This window comes from Protopterus annectens, chromosome 3.part0, assembly GCF_019279795.1.
Source record: "Protopterus annectens isolate FY-2018-M chromosome 3.part0, PAN1.0, whole genome shotgun sequence".
NCBI classification, from domain to species: domain Eukaryota; kingdom Metazoa; phylum Chordata; order Ceratodontiformes; family Protopteridae; genus Protopterus; species Protopterus annectens.
Genome location: NC_056731.1, coordinates 863,605,834 through 863,625,191, shown reverse-complemented (window position 1 = coordinate 863,625,191; position 19,358 = coordinate 863,605,834).

The following is a 19,358-nucleotide window of genomic DNA, read 5'->3' as shown; positions in this document are numbered from 1 at the left end:
CTGTCTTGGAAAATTCAGAGTTCCTTTTCAAAGATAGTATATCTTTCCATTCTGATCCCTACAGAACTGTTAACATTTTTAATATACTTTTTGGTCCCACTGAAAGCTTCATCAGACGTACGTCAAACAAATCCCATAGTACACTTCCTTTTTTGTTTTAGAAGTCCATAGAATAACATGAATATAAAATTTATTTTCATTGTAAACCTTATTCCTGTCATTAGGATTCTTTTTTTTTTTGTCACAGTAAATTTGATTGGTCACTAGATTATAACACTTACCCATTTGTATAACACAGTGGCATGCAAGACTTTCTTTTCTTTCAGTATTTAGGAGTTTCATGCACTCACAAAGAACAGGGCTGTGTGAACTTTTCTGGTAGAGAAAAGATGCATTTCACATGGGAATTTAACTGTAAAGTTCACTTTACTGTTATGCAATATTTCATGAGACGTACACCACACATATATAGACTTTTGTGTGCATTATCAACTATTCTGCATTTGTTGAAAACATAACTACAGGAAAATCATTTCTACAGATCATAAGAAAACAAAAAAATGTTTTCTTAAAGTGTACACTTCTTTCACTGGTTCATTTTTGGTTATAAAACCTTTAATCATCCTGAATTTTTAACTACTTTTTTTCTGTTTCTAGCAACAAATCCTTGTGGTAATGCCAAGAATGTTTTTAAGACTTTATCAGTCCTATTATTGAGATATTTGTCAAAGACAGTCATTCTGTGTTTTTGTAACCTTGATATTTTTCCAAAATTCATGTCTCTTCAAGTAGCCAGGATACTGTAATTCAATGTTTTTCTCCCTCAACACACATTTCCATGGATGTTGAACTCTCTGATTACTATAACAGGAAATCTCCCTTATGTAAGTGCTGCAGCCATGGCATCTGTTCTCTGTTACCTTCCATGGAGTTAATACATGCCTTCCTTGTCTGACATAGCCTCTCATGCAAGTATTCCCAGCTGGTATGATTGCTGCAAATGGCATAAAATAGTACATCACTTCCTACGATAAGCAGTCAGCACATTATACCATTAAAACATATGTAGAAAACTAAACATGAATGGAAAGCAAGACACTTTCTTTACCAAATATTTTTTTTGTGAGTTAACACAAAATATTCTATACTGTCCTGTATTTTATCATGTTGTACTGTAGTATATGTCACTAACTTTCACACATCGTAATGTTCAAATGTTGAGTGGATTAATGATTAGCATTCTTCTTGAGTGTTTTTCAGCAAATAAGTCATTTACTGAGGAATAGCAAATTGGGATGTCTCTACACATGAACAGCAACATTAAACTATTAAGGGGCTCTTGTCCATGTACTCCGGAGTTTGGACTTTTTCAGATTTAAGGGTGAATTAGCCCTCTCAACTCCAACAATTGTGACTGGAGTGAGCGAAAGTGCATTTAACATGAAAGAAATGTTTGGGAACATGTTGACATTTGTGAATATGTCTGCCTCAAGTCATTTGGCAATGCAGAAGTGGCTGAAGTCTGAGCATTTGTTGGAATGTTGTCGGTGAAGGTAAGTGAAAAAAAAGTTTCAAGTGAATTCTCTCTTCTGATGTTAAGCTGTTCTAGTTTGATGGAATTAGCGTAAATCCTTGAATAGCTGTTGATGTCATTGTAGTGAATCGGCTGCACAGTTCATGTATAAAGTAATGCAGAAAGGAAATAAAAATTGCTCTTCTCCACTACACTTCTCAAGTCTCTCCATCAACATTGTTCCTCATAGTTTGTTGGTTACAGAGACATGGTAGGGGTAATTCAGCCTTACTGCAGAAGCTCCCCATTTCTGACATTTCTCTGAAGATATTCCTAAACTAATGCTCAATGTTTGCACGTATAGCCCGCAGCTCAGGAAGCACACATCTAACTTGTTCATATGCATACAGTATGTCTTGTGACGATCCTTGCAGAAGTTTGCGAAGTGGCTTAGTAAACCCAAACAAGAATGTTGCTGACTGGGAAGAAACAATAAAGCATGACTTAGTAATGAAACTATACAGTCCACTGGCATCTCTCAATGTTTCTTCTATCCCAATATGGCCCTCTGCTATTCATAATATTGTCTAAACAGTGAAGGAGCGCTTCATACATATGATAGAAGTCATCAAAGGCTGTATGCCTCTCCACCCATTGGATCTCGCAAAGGAACTTAAGCTTTTGTTTTTCTATTGGATTTTGGCCTTTTGCCATTTGCTGTAAATTCATGTAATGCAGTGAGTCCTCTAGACACCTTTGCCTTTTTGGGGAATACTTGAAAAACAAACCAACTTCCTTCATTATGCTTAGTATTATTCATACTTCTGGAACTTGGCAAGCCTTTGAAAATGCAAGTTTCAGCTGGTGACTAGCACAATGAAAAAAATAGCATGTGGTACTTTTTCTTGAAACAGTATAGCACAGCCCTTCTCTGCTCCAGTCATGTTTCCGGCACCATCATACCCTGGAGCTCTGCAGTGCTCAAGATTTCATTTAACTTTATTAAGCATGACACTAACTTATTGCAGATCTCTTTGGTCACATATTCACAGGCAATAAAATCTGTGAATCTCTCCACAGGATGGCCATTCTTCACATATTTTAATACAAATCCAAGTTGTTCCCAGTTACTTCTATCTGTAATTTCATCTGCTTGAATGGAATAAAAAGGTCCAAGAGGCTGTTGTTTAATATCCTTTATTATCTGCTAATGAATGTACTCTTTAATACAGTCTAGCAGTTCATTCTGTGTTTTTTTTAAATATATTTTGCATTCTTTTGGCATGTCTGCAAGCTGGTTTGTAATGCTCTGTCACCAGCATCAATTCAGAAATCAGCCAGTGATCTGAAGTTTCTTTTGTTAGTAATACAGTCAGATGTGCAGTCATCTCTATGTCTAAGACGTGCTAGCCCTTACCTTCCACCGTACTTCAGACTCATTATAATAGATGTTAGCAGAGCTCTGTTTTTGGCCACCTGAACCTGTGTGTAGCATTTGAAATTGCAAAGTCCACTCTTTGACTTTGATTCACTTGTGATTCTGAAATCATGTAATTTTTGCCTGAAATTTCTTGTGGTACTCTAACTCTGAGTGTTGTAGAATATCAGCTTTAGTGTGATTCCAATTACAGTATAGCTCCAATGAATAACTTTGCACATTCTGTCTATGTGCTAATATTGGAAACAACACACAAGCCAAGCAATACAGCCCATCCTGTTTGACAGATTACTCCATAAAATTACACTGATCTAGCCATGAGAGCTGACACTGGAAAAAGGAACATTCTGATTTTCTTTTGTCTGTGAGGGCTTTGAGAGGAAAATGGAAAGTGTCATGTGGTTTGCGATGATGTATGACAGTGACTTTCTCCTTGTCTGTAATATTGACACATGTGATGTACTCACTAATAGCTGTCAGTGAACAATTAGTGCCACCAATTTCATTAGGATGCTTCTTACTGACAGAACTGACATGCCTGACTTCACTTCTGGTACTTTCTCTCTTTCTATGTTATCTCTTGAGCTGCTCACTTCAGTGATAGTACTATTTTGACTGACTTCTCTGATGGCACTACATTCATTTACAGTGTTTTGTGTATCATCATGCACATCTGACTCTCAGACGACTGCTGGTTAAAAAATGAAAACAAATATCAAGAAGATAATAACTTCTGTAGCAGAACAACAAAATAAAATTAAACTGCATTTGCCAACATTGTAGGGCATTTATTTATTTATTTATTTATTTTACATTTGTTGACCGGGCTAGTCTAACTGGATACTTGTCCATTTTCAGTAGAGGCCCGGGGAGAAAAGCTCCATAGAGGGTAGATATAACAAAAGACAACAGGAGATCAGATACAAAGCATTACATTCAAAGTCAAATGAACAAGTAAAAGGGTTATACAAATAATTTAAAGAGGTAAAACAGTCTTAGGTAGTTGGAGTACCCTAACTACAATGAAGACCCTTGCAGTTTGGATTGGGTGGAAATTAGGTAGTCCAGGGATGTTTGCTATTAATCTGGATTAGAACATGGGCATAGCCATTCGGATTTTAGGAGATCTTTGAGTTGTTTTTTGAATTGGTGGAGTGAGGTCTCGTGTCTTAGGTTGTTTGGGAGGGCATTCCAGGATTTTCCAATGGAATTAGCATAGAGTGCTTCACCTCCTGAATTGTTAGGTTTAATAGTTTGAATTTGTAAGCTTTTGGATGATCTAAGGGATGTAAGGTTAGAGTAGGGGGTAAATATTTTGTTCATTGAGGGGGTTTTGTCAGGATGGTGGATTGTTTTGAATGCCTCAATGAGTTGATTGAGTTTGAGAATGTTAGGTAATTCTAACCAATCTAGTGTTCTGAGATTGTTGCAGTGATGTGTACGATAGGGCATTCCTGTTATAAATCTAGCTATGTGGTTATAGGTTGTAGATAGTTTGTTGAGTTCTCTTTTATTAAGGAAGGAGAATATCGGGGAGGCATAGAGGAGTGTGGAAAGGAGGTGAGTCCGGGCAATGGTTAGTTTAGTGTGTGGGGTTAGGAAGTTCTTAATTTTATACATGGACCCAAGTTTCTTGTTTACCGACTTAATGGTCAGGTTGATATGAGTATCAAATTTAAGCTTGTAGTCTATGGTCACACCTAGTAGTTTGGTGTGGGAGACAGGGTCGATTATGGTCCCATTATTGGATGTCACGTGAATGATGGGGTGGTTGGTGCTAGGAGATTCATTTCCTTGCGGGGTAGAAGTAGTGGGGAAAAACAGAAGTAATTTGGTTTTGGATGGGTTAAGTAAGAGTTTTAGTTCCAAGAACCATTTTTCAACTAGGGAAAAACAGTTTTGGGTTGCAACTTGGAGTTTGTCAAGGGAGCTGTCAGAGCAGATCAGGGTGGAGTCGTCTGCATATTGTATGCAGGTGGCTTTGGGAATGATGGAGTACAAAAACCCCAAAAGTTGCACTAACTCAAAAAAAAGGTCACAGGAAAACACAATGTACACACTGGATGCCTGCAAACCCACAACAGAAATGCAAAGTACACTACATGGATTTTTTAAATGTTTCATCTCACCCATGAGCTCCTTCCTTCATATACAAACAAGAAGACAAACATTTATAAAGTACAGTATCTTTCCGTTCATTTTTCATTCATTAACTGACTTTAACAACTTCATTATTCCTTTCAAAACTGAATCACTAAAAGTTTTGAACACCCTAATTCACAATTCCCTATAGAATTACTTTACCACAAAAAATAAAGTCTCATACATATCTGAACTATATGACATAACCATCCAGAAAATAGACATTATCCTCTACTTTGGTGTTGCTCTCACCCACTATGACTTGCCCTCGGAGACTGAACCTTCTCTGTGTTTTAAGACCTTTCTGAAAATTTTGAAAAGCAACTGTTGATGTAGTTCTCACTTGCTTCCTGAAGACATGGTAGCAGTTTTTCCTGACATACAGCAGCTCTTGTTTCAATACAAGAATTTTAACTGCTTCTGTAGCTAATCTACAAAATAAAAGAATGTCAACTACTTCTAACTTAGCCAGCGGCCACAATAACACCTGTTCCTTATTGCGAAGAAGGAGGTCATATAAAATATTTCAAAAATGAGTGCATAATCTGTTCTCCACTTTGGCTTGTTCAATTACTTTACAAAACTGTTTCTGTCTGTTGGTGGTATACTGAGTACTGGTATCTTAGTCACTGCTAGAAAGGAAATGTGCTCTGTTACTACATTTTCACCATGAACTTTGTGCTCTATATACCTCTCAACTGTCCAGACTTTCACAGATTGTCAGATTTTTGCTTCATATTTTGACTTATTCCTCATGCAATTTGTGGGATTTGGGAAAATCACTGATGTCACTGACTAAGAGCAGACATTTGAGTTTCAAACATCATAAAAAAGACTTTCAGCTTTTCCCGGTTAGGGGTCACCACAGTGGAACTCCAGTTCGCTCATGATTGGCAGTGGATTTTTACAGTGCCGAGTTGCCAGCCCGATGCCCAACCTTCAATGAAGGCACGCCCATTCACGCTTGCACCTACCTGCATGTCTTTAACGTCACTCAACCGCGAGGAGGACATGCAGACTCCACACAGAAAGTGCTCCAGCCAAGAATCGAATGGGAGAACCTCTTGCTGTGAGGCGACAATGCTAACAGCTGCACCACCGTGGCTAAGTTTCAGTATGAGTTGCAAAACCTATTGTTCTAGCAACTTTTTTAAGTTTACAGGAGCAATATTTGAAATCTGATCCTATTTTTTGGGCATTTGTCTCATGATTAATTCTGGCTTTGTCCAGATTTATTGTGCTAAGATGCTGAAAGGTATAGTGTTCTGTAATAACTGTGAGTATATCCAAAATGCATTACTCATTAGCATCTATGTGGTGTAAGGTAGAATGTCACACCTCTTATCAGCCTACAAACATTCTTGCATTACACAACATTTTCTGTAAAAATAAACTTAAAAAGCATAAGAAGAACAAATCTAAATATTTTGTGAGCAATGAAGGATAATAAAATGTGCAAATAGCAATGCTATCAGTAGGAAGTATTCTTTATTATAATAACATTCCATTCATAGTCTTTCCATAAATGTTATTGTATATTGTAATGTGTACAGACACGGAATTATATTTTTGTTAAACTATCACAGTCTGTTGTAACTTGAAGTTGTACAACTTAGACATATATTGTTCAAACATTTGTTAAGCTTAAACATAACAGCAAGAAATTCCTTTTTGAGAACATGCTTCACGAAATATTTGCAGAAATATGGAAACATATGCTTAATTATATAAATAGCAACATAAATAACACTGATCTCTATCATGATGTGTTATCTAGCAGTGCAAAATAGTTTTCTTTGACATCTAAGGTTTCCCCTGATGCCATGCAACACTTTGTAAGTCACTTGGTTTTAAAGTATCATTCTAGTACATATACGTATATGTCCAAAAAAAGCAGCAAAAGGAAGAAATAGATGCGCCAAATCCACTTAAAAAATGTTGCAAAACAATGAACGCTTTATTCAGTTCTGCGTTTTCGTCCAAAAGACTTCAACTTAAAAAATGTTGCAAAACAATGAACGCTTTATTCGGTTCTGCGTTTTCGTCCAAAAGACTTCATCTGATGAAGACTTTTGGACGAAAACGCAGAACCGAATAAAGCGTTCATTGTTTTGCAACATTTTTTAAGTTGATTTGGCGCATCTATTTCTTCCTTTTGCTGCTTTTTTTGGAGTTTTACTTGTGACTGTGGAGAAGTTGGCCGTAGTGATTTTTTGCATATACGTATATGCAGATTTCATATGCTGGGTAAGAGCTTATGCAAATGAAGCTATGATATATAAATGAGGCTTGACTGATAATTCTATGACTTTATTATGTAAATTTTTCACCTCTGTGTGATTCATAACAGTTTTTTTATATATATTTCATCACTGTATGCTAATGCCTTATAACAGGTGAACTACTATCTTTTCTATCTACTTAGCAGTCAGCAAATAAGTTTGATGTATATTCCAGCTTGGATATTTCCCCATAGTAAACTGCTTGTCTTGGCCACACCACAGTCACTTGTATCCAGTGACAGTTGCTGGCCATGAAGGAGCACATACAGGTAAAGAATGCATCATTTTAATTTTGACTAGCTAGAAATTTTTGATAGCTTTAGAGTGGACAGGAATACAGTATGGGCTTTAGTGCATTTGTATAGCTCACAGGGAAGAACTGGGACAGATGAGTGGTCTTCCTATTCCTGTGAACAACAGGGTATAGCCCTCAATGTACTTGCCACTGTGACCTTCTAGAGATAAACTGGGGATGCAGTGTGTGTTTCTCAGGCTTCTGCCTTAGGGATACTACAGCAATTCCTTGACATACTTTTTGCAAGGCTTGAGTCTCTTCTGAGAAACCCATAAGACACAGAAAAGAGGAACAGTGCTTCTAGTCTCTTCTGGAAGCTTAATATTTTTAGGTCTGTTATCCTGCTTGTTAGAAATCTCTGGGGTCTTTCCAACTATATGGTAAGTTTGATGAAGTACATTCTAAAGTGTCTCTATACTGTATAACTGGTCTGATCAGTGCTGAGTACAAGTGGGCAGTAACCTCTTTAGATCTGGATAATATTTCCTTGGTGATCAGCTGTAACAGGTAGAAGGACTGTTGTTATATGGCAATTAAAAGGAGAGGGGATCATCAACACAAGTCCTCAGGTCTCTAACTACATTTTCATTTTAAAGTGGGGTGTTGTCAGTGCTACATGCTGGGCATTATTTGTGTGCCAGTGTGTTGGATTCTAAAATGACTTGGTGTGGGGTAACATGCTGTGCCGAGCAGTTACTGCACACCCAAGTCCAAACTAAGGGTTATGCCAGATCACCATTAAGCATGTAATAATGGATTGTGCCTAATCCTATGCCTGATTCTCAAAGAGGAGTCAGGCTTGAAATACTTCAACACAGCACCATAACTTGAGGAGGGAAAAGGCAGGGGACAGCTGTCTTGAGTACAAGCTGTTACTGGGGAAGTGATTGGGACTTCAGATGAGTTGACAGTCGGGTGGGAAACTAAGGCAAAGCTCTTTTCAAGCTAGCCTCTGAGAAAAAAAGAAATGTGAATTTATGTGTGCTGTCCCCGACTCGCATTTTGTAGTATCATCTGACTCCCTCTGTAGCAGAGAAAGTATGTTAAAACTATCACTTTCATGGCACACCCAACAATACACTGTGTTTGTTTCTGAAAACACCATCCAAAGTATGACCTGCAAACATAGAAAAATGTTATAAATGTGTAATTGTTATAGAAAATGTTATGTATGCACATTTGTTATAATTCTATACATATCATTGTGTTTAAAAACATCAACAAGTTATATTAAAAACTGGAAGAATAACTTGAGTCACAATTATAATTTAATAACCACAGCAGCCTGTGCTTTAACTGGAAACACAAAAATCCCCGCCCCAAAAAAAGATGTGTTATGTACAGAGAAATTAAACCTCTCTAATGTATGATGAAGGTGTTTTTAACTTATAAACATAGTAGGGAGTAAAATACAGCTGCGTTTTTTTCTTTTTGTAAGAAGATAAATGCATACACTTCACTGTCATTTGAATGATATTATTTGATTAGAATACAGGACTGCACATAACTGTAACCAGCTACAAGTATGCCCACTTAGGATTGTGGGTATTCAAATCTGCCATTACACCACTTTTAGGCTGTCTTGTATGGGTAACCCTAAACTGTCACATTCCCAATGATACAGTGCAGTGCAGTGCACGTTCTTTTCCTTTTCCACAACAACTTTAAAAAGGGGGCATCACACCTTGAGGCACATCACCAGGAAACATATCTGCTTATCTTTCTTTCCCCATACCTTTTTTTGTGTACTTCTCTTCTGCTAAGGTTCAGCTAGGTTCTTATTCTTGTAGCCTGCCTTGACAATTTCAGCTTTTCTAATAGTTACATATGCTCTAGTGAATTATGTACTATACTGAGCTGAGATAAATTCAGTCCACAGGAACTACTGTAATAATTTCATAAAGTACAGATAAAGCTGAGTTACATTTGACTAGCAACTCTATTTTACAAGGAAACCATGTTAATTATAATATTGTAGATGATCATCCCACAGGATATAACTAATCTAGTTATTAATATCCTCTGTATAATTTTCTCTGATACTCATGTAAATGGCATTTAGTTACCTGGTCCCAATCTACCACTGTCCTCCCATTTTCAAATGTACTACACTTGTACTTTTACCTTTCCCAGTCCTACTGATATGACCAACAATTTATGTTGCCAAATTATAAACACATCATCTCTTAATGACATCATGGAGACCAGGGAGACAGGAAGCGGAAAAGGGAAAAAGATTTTTTCATGTTACTCATTAACCACAAATGTAAAATGGCAACTATATCCAAAACAGTAGTTTATGGAATATGTAAGTATGTGCTGAGGTGTTCTATGCTCGAAAGCAGTTCACATCAGAAGGTAAAACACACATTTTTTTCAGTATGATGTGGTCATAAACTGCCTTACTGATTTCCTAACAAAATGGCTCTTAACCAAACAGGGATAAATCTCAATAGAATCAGGAAAAAAATGCAGAAATAATCATTGACACTTTCAAAATATTCGTACTATTAATCGGAGACACTGGCAGAATAAGAGAATGCAAATTAATATACATTTTCTAGGCTAAAACAGGTATATAACTGTATTTTTTTCATTATTTCTTAAGCTGTAATTGACCACCATTTCTCCAAAACTCACAAGTTTTAGAGGGATTAAGAGGTACAGAGCTAAAAAAAAAAAAAAAAAAAGAGTCAAAATTAGGGATAGTTATGTAGGGATGTTTTAGGGAATCTTCCATCATATTGACCAGATAGATTCTTTAATACATCAAAAGGCAAATAATTTACTCTTTCCCCGGGATTCATGAAGCTTGTGCCAGGCGCAGGCGTAGCGTAGGTGGTATAACGCCAAATATGGCCGCCGAGCAATTCAGGTACGATCCAATTCCATGTGCACTAACAGCGTACACCATATCTGCGCAGCCCTCGGCACAGGTATGCTAATCACCCCATGCGCAGTACTGCACCATGCAAATGAAGGTACATAGCGATTCATGAAGTGGTGCAGGCGTAGCGTAAGCCCACAGAAATGTAAACCAGAAAAAGGGTTTACATTTTGCCAAACAGAACATCGGAGCTATGAAAGCGGACCAGACTCATGTATTACAAAGTTAACATATGCCAGTGGCTAAATATACAGCCAATGGCATAAGAAACGATGCACAACACCTAAAAAACAACATTTAATGTCATGTCCACAGTAACGCAAAGTACAACCACAGGGCATGTGTGCGCAAACGGGAACACAAGGAAAATATACACAAATGTCATAAAATCGCAATGTAATACAAATCATGATTTCACCATAATACTCAATGGTATGCATGGTACACCACAACCAAGCTGCAAGGGTTGCTAAGGGTCTGTGACAGTGTTTGGTGCGGTAACTATGAATTAGTAGTCAATGCAATGCAAATGAGGCAAGTAAAAGTGAATCGCAAATGTCCCGCCGGACTAAGGATGCACTATACGGCGCAGCGCTACAACACCAAGGAGTGGTTTGGAGGTATACATGACATCAGCAGTGGGGTGTGCCACAGTAGCTGTAAGCACATTGGAGCAATGCAAATCCGGCCTGCCCATTGATAAGCAAAGCTGCAGGATAGGGGTGGGGATGTAGGTATAGCATCATTTAGCTGAGAGCACATATGGTGCCCGAAAGCGCATGTGTACGAGGATGAAAACCTGTCCGAAACCTGGTAAGCAGACGCACGCGCCGCGCACCATAGCTCAAACAGGAAGGTTAGGGGAAGAAAATAAGGAAATGCTGCAGTAGGGTAATTGGAGTGCAACTGAGCAATTAACACCTATTAACTCACAGTGGGCAATCAACGGCAGCTAACAAGTCTGCTCGCAGCAACCTGCAGAACAGGATAGGGGAGGTGTCGGATTGCAAAGAAAAGAGAACTGTCATAGCAGAGCAAAGCAAACCTGCAGTAGATTGGACATAGACCACATGCCGTAAGATAAGCCAGGTTTTGGAAAGTACAAATGAAAGCAGGCTGCTGGATGCATGCCAGAAAATGGGAGGGGACACGTTAAGAGATGTTAAGGGAAGGGCAAGAGGTAATCCACGGCAGCCAAATGTAATTCAACACAAAAGGCACCACAATAGCAGTACCTGTGGTAAAACACATAAGATACCCTGTAGCTCCGATGGTACATACACACCCTATGACATCATCAGTGTTCACAGCACAATAGTATAAAGTGTGAAGGCACGTCACACACACCTATGTATTCCCAAACACTGCACCATTGGGGTAAACAGATGGGGAACTTTTTTACAATGTACATGTTGGGAGCTGCCATAGCTGTGATTCATCACCATGTGTTGGAGACTGAAGGTGTTGTGGAGGATGATGCTGATGCTGACAACCACCGCAGGCTCCGGAGGAGGAGAAGAGTGTTCAGACCAAGGGTAACCTACCAGGGGCTACATGATCTTAATAAAGCATTACAGGGTGGACAGGGATATCTTACAGCAAATAGTTGAGCTGTGCCGGCCATGCCTGAGATCCAGAAACAACAGAGGGGAACCCCTCCCAGTGGACACAAAGGTATGTGTAAGCTTGCGAATACTAGCCACAGGTACCTTTCAAAGGCCAACTGGAGATATAATGGGGATCTCACAGGCATCAGCATCCAGGATACTACACGAGTTCCTGGATGCTATGTTACCACATGCCAATGAGCATATATACTTCCCCCGAACTCAGGAGGAGTTGGCCAGCAATATGCGTCTCTTCCACCAGGTGGCACACTACCCGGAGGTACTGGGTGCGATAGACTGCATGCACATACATATCAAGTCACCACCCGGTGAGCATGGTAGGTGCTACATAAACCACATGGGATACCACTCCATCAACTGCCAGGTCGTGTGCAATGCCCAGGGCATTATTATGGATGTGTGTGCCAGCAGCCCTGGAAGCTACTATGACTCCCACATCTGGCATGCCTCACAGCTGTATCAGGTATTTGTCAGGGGGGACACATCCCACATGGCCACCTTGTGGGGGATGCTGGCTATGCACTGGAGCCGTGGATGATGACTCCCATCAGAAATGCACACACACCCATGCAAGAACGCCATAATGAGGCACACGCACAAACCAGAATCATCATAGAGCATGTGTTTGGGATGCTGAAATCACGGTTCCATTGCTTGGACATATCTGGTGGAGCCTTGCAGTACTCTCCAGGCATGCACATCTTCATAGTATGTGCCATGCTACATAATATGATCCTGTGGAAACAGCTGCAGCAGGGACATAATGGTAAAGGCCCTCACAGCCCACCGCAATTGCTAAGGCCATCACAGGCACAGAGGGATTCAGACCATGAACACCCTGTGCCAGCCCCAGTAGACAGACGGAGGCATACCCAATATGCCCACACCTTGGCCAAGAGGGAACGTATAGCACATACACTGACAGTGTAGGCCCCTACGGACTGACACACTTCTCCACCTGCACACACAGTAAACTGGATGGCACACACACACAACCCCCTGTAAAGTGTAATGTATAGGTGGCCTACTATGTGACTCCTACATAGGCAGCCCTCAACCATTGCACACACAACAGCTATTGGAACAAGGAATGTCAACACCTGAACAGTACACGCACGTAACAGCATATGTTGATACTGTATGTATAGGTTCCTAGGTACATCAGTAGGTACATGCCCAATTGTCAGAGGCCATTCATCAACCAAGGCAAACAGTGTCTGCTGTCACCACCACATTGATTAACAACTGTCCCTCAGTGGAGCAGAGGCAATTGCGGGATCCATGTGTATAATCACTGTTCCCCACACACTCTGCATGGCTTACCTGGTGTGTTAATGAGGGGCTCCATATAATGTAATCAGGGATGTAGTGGCAAAGCATGGGGAGTGCCCATGACAGGTATCTATCACCCCAGCATGCTCCACCTATGGTTGTGTGAAGGTGTAGCACATTATAGTGTGTGGCTCACTGTGACATACATTACCAATGCTGGAGCACATCCATTAAACATCACTTGGACATACCATTAATAGGTCTCATCCATATGTAAACTAACTGAGTTACACATTTGATTGCAGTATGGAGTAACAGCCATAGTACAGTCCACATACAAAACACCATAACACGTGTACAAATTCCAGATGCCTAAGTGGTAAATGCACTGACTGTCGTGCATGTTCCCGGTCCCACGTCCTGCAAGGGACGTTACGTAATCCCGAAGGCACGAATAATGGATGTTGGATGCAGGTCATCAGATCAGGTTTAGCACATGTCAGCAGGATTATGCATTGGCAAGTGCTGGTAAGCGTCATTTAAACATGAATACACGGATATGAGCGAAACAGGGCTAAGCTTTTCTGAATATCGCGCAGATCATGGTCAACGATGTCCAGAACAGGTGAAACTAGCATTATTCACCCCTGTACTAATAGTGCCTGCTATGAAGGGTAAAACGACCACTGCCAGGAGTAGAATACTCAATCATGTACGCAATCACCTAACACTAAGCTACCAGAGATGTACCAACGGCAGGTGTGTATTGTGACAAGTTAAAACACAAACGTGCGGAGTCCAGGAAACAGTATACACCGACATGTACACAACGAAAGGTGTGTTCTCCCTCTCACTCTCTCTCTCTCTCTCTCTATATATATATATATATATATATATATATATATATAAAGGGTGATAGAGAGATATAAGTTGATATATACGTATTCAGGGTGATAGAGAGATATAAGTCGATATATACGTATTCACCTATATCTGCAAATATATAGATAGGTCAATGACATGTACACAACCATGGAGGTACAAATAAATAGGATACTGCCAACTATCAAATGTGTCACATACCGACATGTGTAATCACGAGGCTGAAAGACCGAAAGACTACAGTACCGGAACACTAGAACAGAAAGTAATATTATCACAATGTTAAGGGACATTTACTTATCGCTGCCGGTGCTGCGGTCCAGGTATGTACTGTGTTCAACTGTGTTTGTGATTGCTGTAGTCTGTGTATGTGTGTGTTGAGGGTGCCGTGTGTGTTTCTGTGGGACTGTAATGTGTGTGTGTGTGTTTGCATCATGTGTCTGTTAGTGCTAACTCGGAGGTAGATCATTATGGTAGGTGTGGTCATAGCTGGCCATAGGCATACAGTTACCACCTATCCCACTTTAAGAGGGACAGCCCCTCCCTGGGCAGTTGTGTCCTGACAAAAAATATTAAAAAGGGTAAATGTCCGAGATTGTAGGACATAATTATGTCCCATATATTATGTAATAGTTGCATTAAATAGTTATGCCTGTATCTAAAATACGTAAATGTTACATGAAACATGATAAGTAGCTAAAGTGCTTCAAGAATAAGTATGTATTCAGGATAAAAGTATGTTCTATCCTGTGTACTGACCATGGGTATGTGTCGGCTTGGAAACACCGATGTGTGTACTGCAAATGTCCCACTATGGCAATTTGAAAAGGTGGCAACCCATGCCAAAGAGGTTCAGTCACCAACACAACTGCAGTGAGTGCAAATATCTGTGACAGAAATACACCAGACAGCTGTCATTTAGTAACTTTCCCTTACATATCGATGCATTTCCGGAGGTATTGAAGTATCAACCTCACCTGCATGCTATACAGAAACCAATTAACAATGGCTCAATGTATAAGCCCGTAACAACCATAGTTTCTCAGTCTACTAAATGATAGGTCTTCAATTAGGGAAGGAGCCCACACACATATATGGAATATGTATAAATGCAGTCCCCACAAACCTGTATATGCTATGTACACCCACCTACATCTTCCCCACATCCGAAACAATTGCAATACAGACTGTAATAACATCACAAACATCCACTCACTCAATTACATCTGCAGAACCGTTAACATACCTTGTGAGAGACACATTTGTAATGGCGCCATGTGAAATCGTAGCTGTTGTATAATGGAACAGATGGCGATGTTACAGGTTTTGTTTGCAGTAGTCCCTTATCAAACGGTTGAGATGACAGGTACACTCACATGTAGAACCACATACTCTAGCTGTCACACACAATCCATGGGGGACATGAATTCAAAATATCCATGTCTCTCCAAATAGCAGTTGCAATTCCACACAACAAAACACATGCTTCCCCAAAGGTAGGGCAAAAGGGCAACGCCCAAGCGGAGAATTCAATTATACCCCACTGTTGCCGCATAATTGGTGAATGGAGTAGCCGCACAGCTGATGTGCATGTAATAATTTACTCAGGAACACCAATTGGCGGCAGGATACCACATGTTACAGGTATCGACGTATATAAGGATGACTTGCCATACATTCAAACCATAAGCTCATACCATAGAACCGTTTAAACAGTAAAGGTGTAAGAGAGATATTTTGCGAAGACTTGGAAACAAGGTATGTAGAACACTCAGTATGTCAGTGTATGTAGAGCCTGTTTTGTAGTAATTAAAGCGTACACAATGCATAAAGTGGGAAAAGGTATTATGTAGTGATGTCTTGTTGAGCATAGTAACACTTGTAGAAATTGTGTGTCCTGCTGTGGGCCACAAGGTAAACATCTCATACACCACAAGGGATGCTACATGAGGGCTTTAAACACAACAATTCCACACCACCCACCGTCAGTGGTAGGGATTGTCCAACAAGTACGTGCCATAGCAGGGGATACTATATGTTGATACATTGTCACAGTAGGCATGTGTAAGGGCATATAATGAGAATAACATGCCTAGAGTGGTCCTGCTGTGCAAGTATGCTTTGCATTATGGGATAATGTTTAAAATATGTGTAATGTACAGTATTGTAGGTAGACATGTCAGATATTTTACACAGCATAACTGTTATATCATGCAAACAAAAGGTATCATCTATTGGCATGTAGAATACACAATAACAGGATACATATGGCTTGTAGTCATGGGACACTGTAACAGCATGATAGCTAACTGAAATGGAAGAGCTACTCAATTATCCATGTACAAAGGATATGTAATAGCTTCACAGGTTCATAGTGAGGTACTATGCTGTCTGGCCAAGTCCATGTGTAAGCCCAACGACAGTGTTTTCACCGGCGGCAGCTCCCTAGGGTAGTGTCCTGTCTGTGAACAGCAGAGCCATGTGTTACCTGCACCTGTGTACAGTACAGCCACTGCAGTGATCCCTGACGTACATGTGTGTCTCCCATCCACCCATCGAGGTATCTCATGAAGAGTGCTAGTGAGTGTCCCTGCTTGATGTACATAGGAATCATGTTCCAAAGTATGATGAGTGTCTGGTTCAGGAATGTATCCCTCAAGCACGTCCCACTCATCGTTGCGTTTGTGCACATATCCATGAGCATGTTGCTCTCAGTGGGCTTTGCTTATGTTGCTTATGTGGAGTATATCCATAAATATTGTTGTGGACATGGGCCCTGTATGTTCAGCAGAGGTCACCTCTGAGTATGCAGTATGCAAATGTGTACAGTCGTGGTGTCCATAGTTGTGCCGCATACGTCATCTTTTGGAGGTCAATAATCCTCATGGTGTGTTAATGTTGTGGTATGTAAAGCCTTTGCTGTTCCATAAGGTACACCTCAAAAGGGGTGTTGTACCCCTGAACGTGTGTCATACATCAGGAGTATAGAGGTACAATGGGTGCCTTTGTTCCAGCTACAAACCCATTACAGATAAGGGTGGCCACGTAGAAGGATATCCATGCCACATTGGCAATATGGTTATCAAAGGAGTGGGTGCTATATACGTGTGTACTAAGATCCCGTATAATGTCACATGTATTTAGGGGACTACCACCTATGTGACAGTCAGTGGGTGATTGGTGTAATCCAAAGGGGATGTCTATGCACCTTGTGTTATGCAGCTTGAGGCCATGTTATTGACATCAGGTATCCGTCACAGTGACACCCATATGGAGGGTGTCTGTATCAGCTGGTGGATCAATCATGGCTCCTTGTTTGCAGTTGTCTGGAAACCTATTCAGGGAAAGTCCCTCTGTGCTAGCCTGTACCTCAGGGAAGCATATACCGAACATGAGGGGCCCTATGACCGAGGACTGTGGTACGCCAAGTGTAACTGAATTACTGTAGGTACCATGGTATGCTACCCTCATTGTGTGGGTCCTGTCCGTGAGCCACTTTGCATAACATCCCGAGACGTAGGGGTTGATGTGCAGGTGGATGTGTATGTTGTCAATACCAGAATGGAGAACGGTGCTGAAAGCCAATGAGAGGACAATGTAGGCTGTGTGGACCCCCTTACCTTCATCAACTACCCTGGTAACTGTATCAAAGGAGTCCACCGGGTGTAGGAGCCACGGTCTGGCCCTAACAAATCCAACCCGGGTTCATCAAAGGTCTGGAGGCCACCAATGTCTCTGTGAATGACTTCCATGATGATGTGCCCCATAGCCTTGCAGAACAGTCCAGTCAGGCATATAGGGCAATAGTCCCTGTGGTTCATTGTGGTGCCACCTGTGTGGAGTGTGATGACTGTTGCTGTGCACCATTCAGGGGCCACAATGTCTGATACAAGGCTATTACTGAATCTGGTGGCCAAGTGGAGAGCCATGTCATTCTGAGGTTTGTGTAAATCACAGCCTGGGATGTTGGACGGTCACATGGAGTCTGTGTTCCAGGCCTTAGAGAGTGCAGGTTGGAACTGCGTAGTTGTGACCGCAGGGATCCTGCATTGTTCCTGTATGGATTTTGGCCCTGTAGGGAGTGAGAGGGTGTAAAGTTAGCATTGAACCTATCTGCCAGGATGTTGCCAATAGCAGTTGGTCTGTAATGTTCCTGCCTAACCGTCGTATGTCAGAGCAGATGTGGGTATTGCCATTGAGTACTGACATACCTCCATAATGCTCTGTGGTAGTCCTTGGAATGTGTCGCAGTAATGTTTACGTAGCTAGCTTTGGAGGATGTGATAAGGGATCCTGGATTCCTACTGAGGCTGACCAGTGAGCTACCCCACCCATGGGATTGTACTCCACTTTGCAACAGCCACCACCTTCTGTTGTACATTATGTGCATGGAACTGGACCCCCAGAGTGGTGTCCGTTATCTGGTGGGTACCATTATGGCTCTGTTTGGGATAGCATGATCCATGCAGTTGTGTAAGTGCTAATGAAGCGCACTGGTGTATGTTTCAGCATTTGCAAGTGCATTGTCCATCTGCACAGGTGTCATGACGTTTACTACCACTGTCATAAGACGTCTGAAGTAGGCATTGTAGAAAGCTTCTACTGTGTATTCCGTGAAGGGTGTGGTGCCAGGATGTGGATAACAAGGGTGATTAGCATATGTTTGGAAACTACCAACGAGGGGATAACCCCAGGTGTGGAACACCAGTCACATGTTGGTAATGTCCATGTCTAAGATATTGTTGATCTTGGTGGTGGTGTGTATGGGTTGATCCAGCTGAGTGGAGGTTATGAATCCCAGAAAGCGTTGGCCTAATGTGTCGGTACATGAGTAGGCATCCCAGTTAAGTGTGGGGTAGTGTCAGTCTCACATCAGTAGTACCTGTCTGAACCCTACTGTCCAGTACACCAAGAAATGAGGGCCGGTAACCATGGGGTATGTTGTCGAATCTGTAGCAAGTCACAATGTGTATAGCATTTCTGGCCACAGTTAGTTGCACGTGAATCACCTCTGATGCA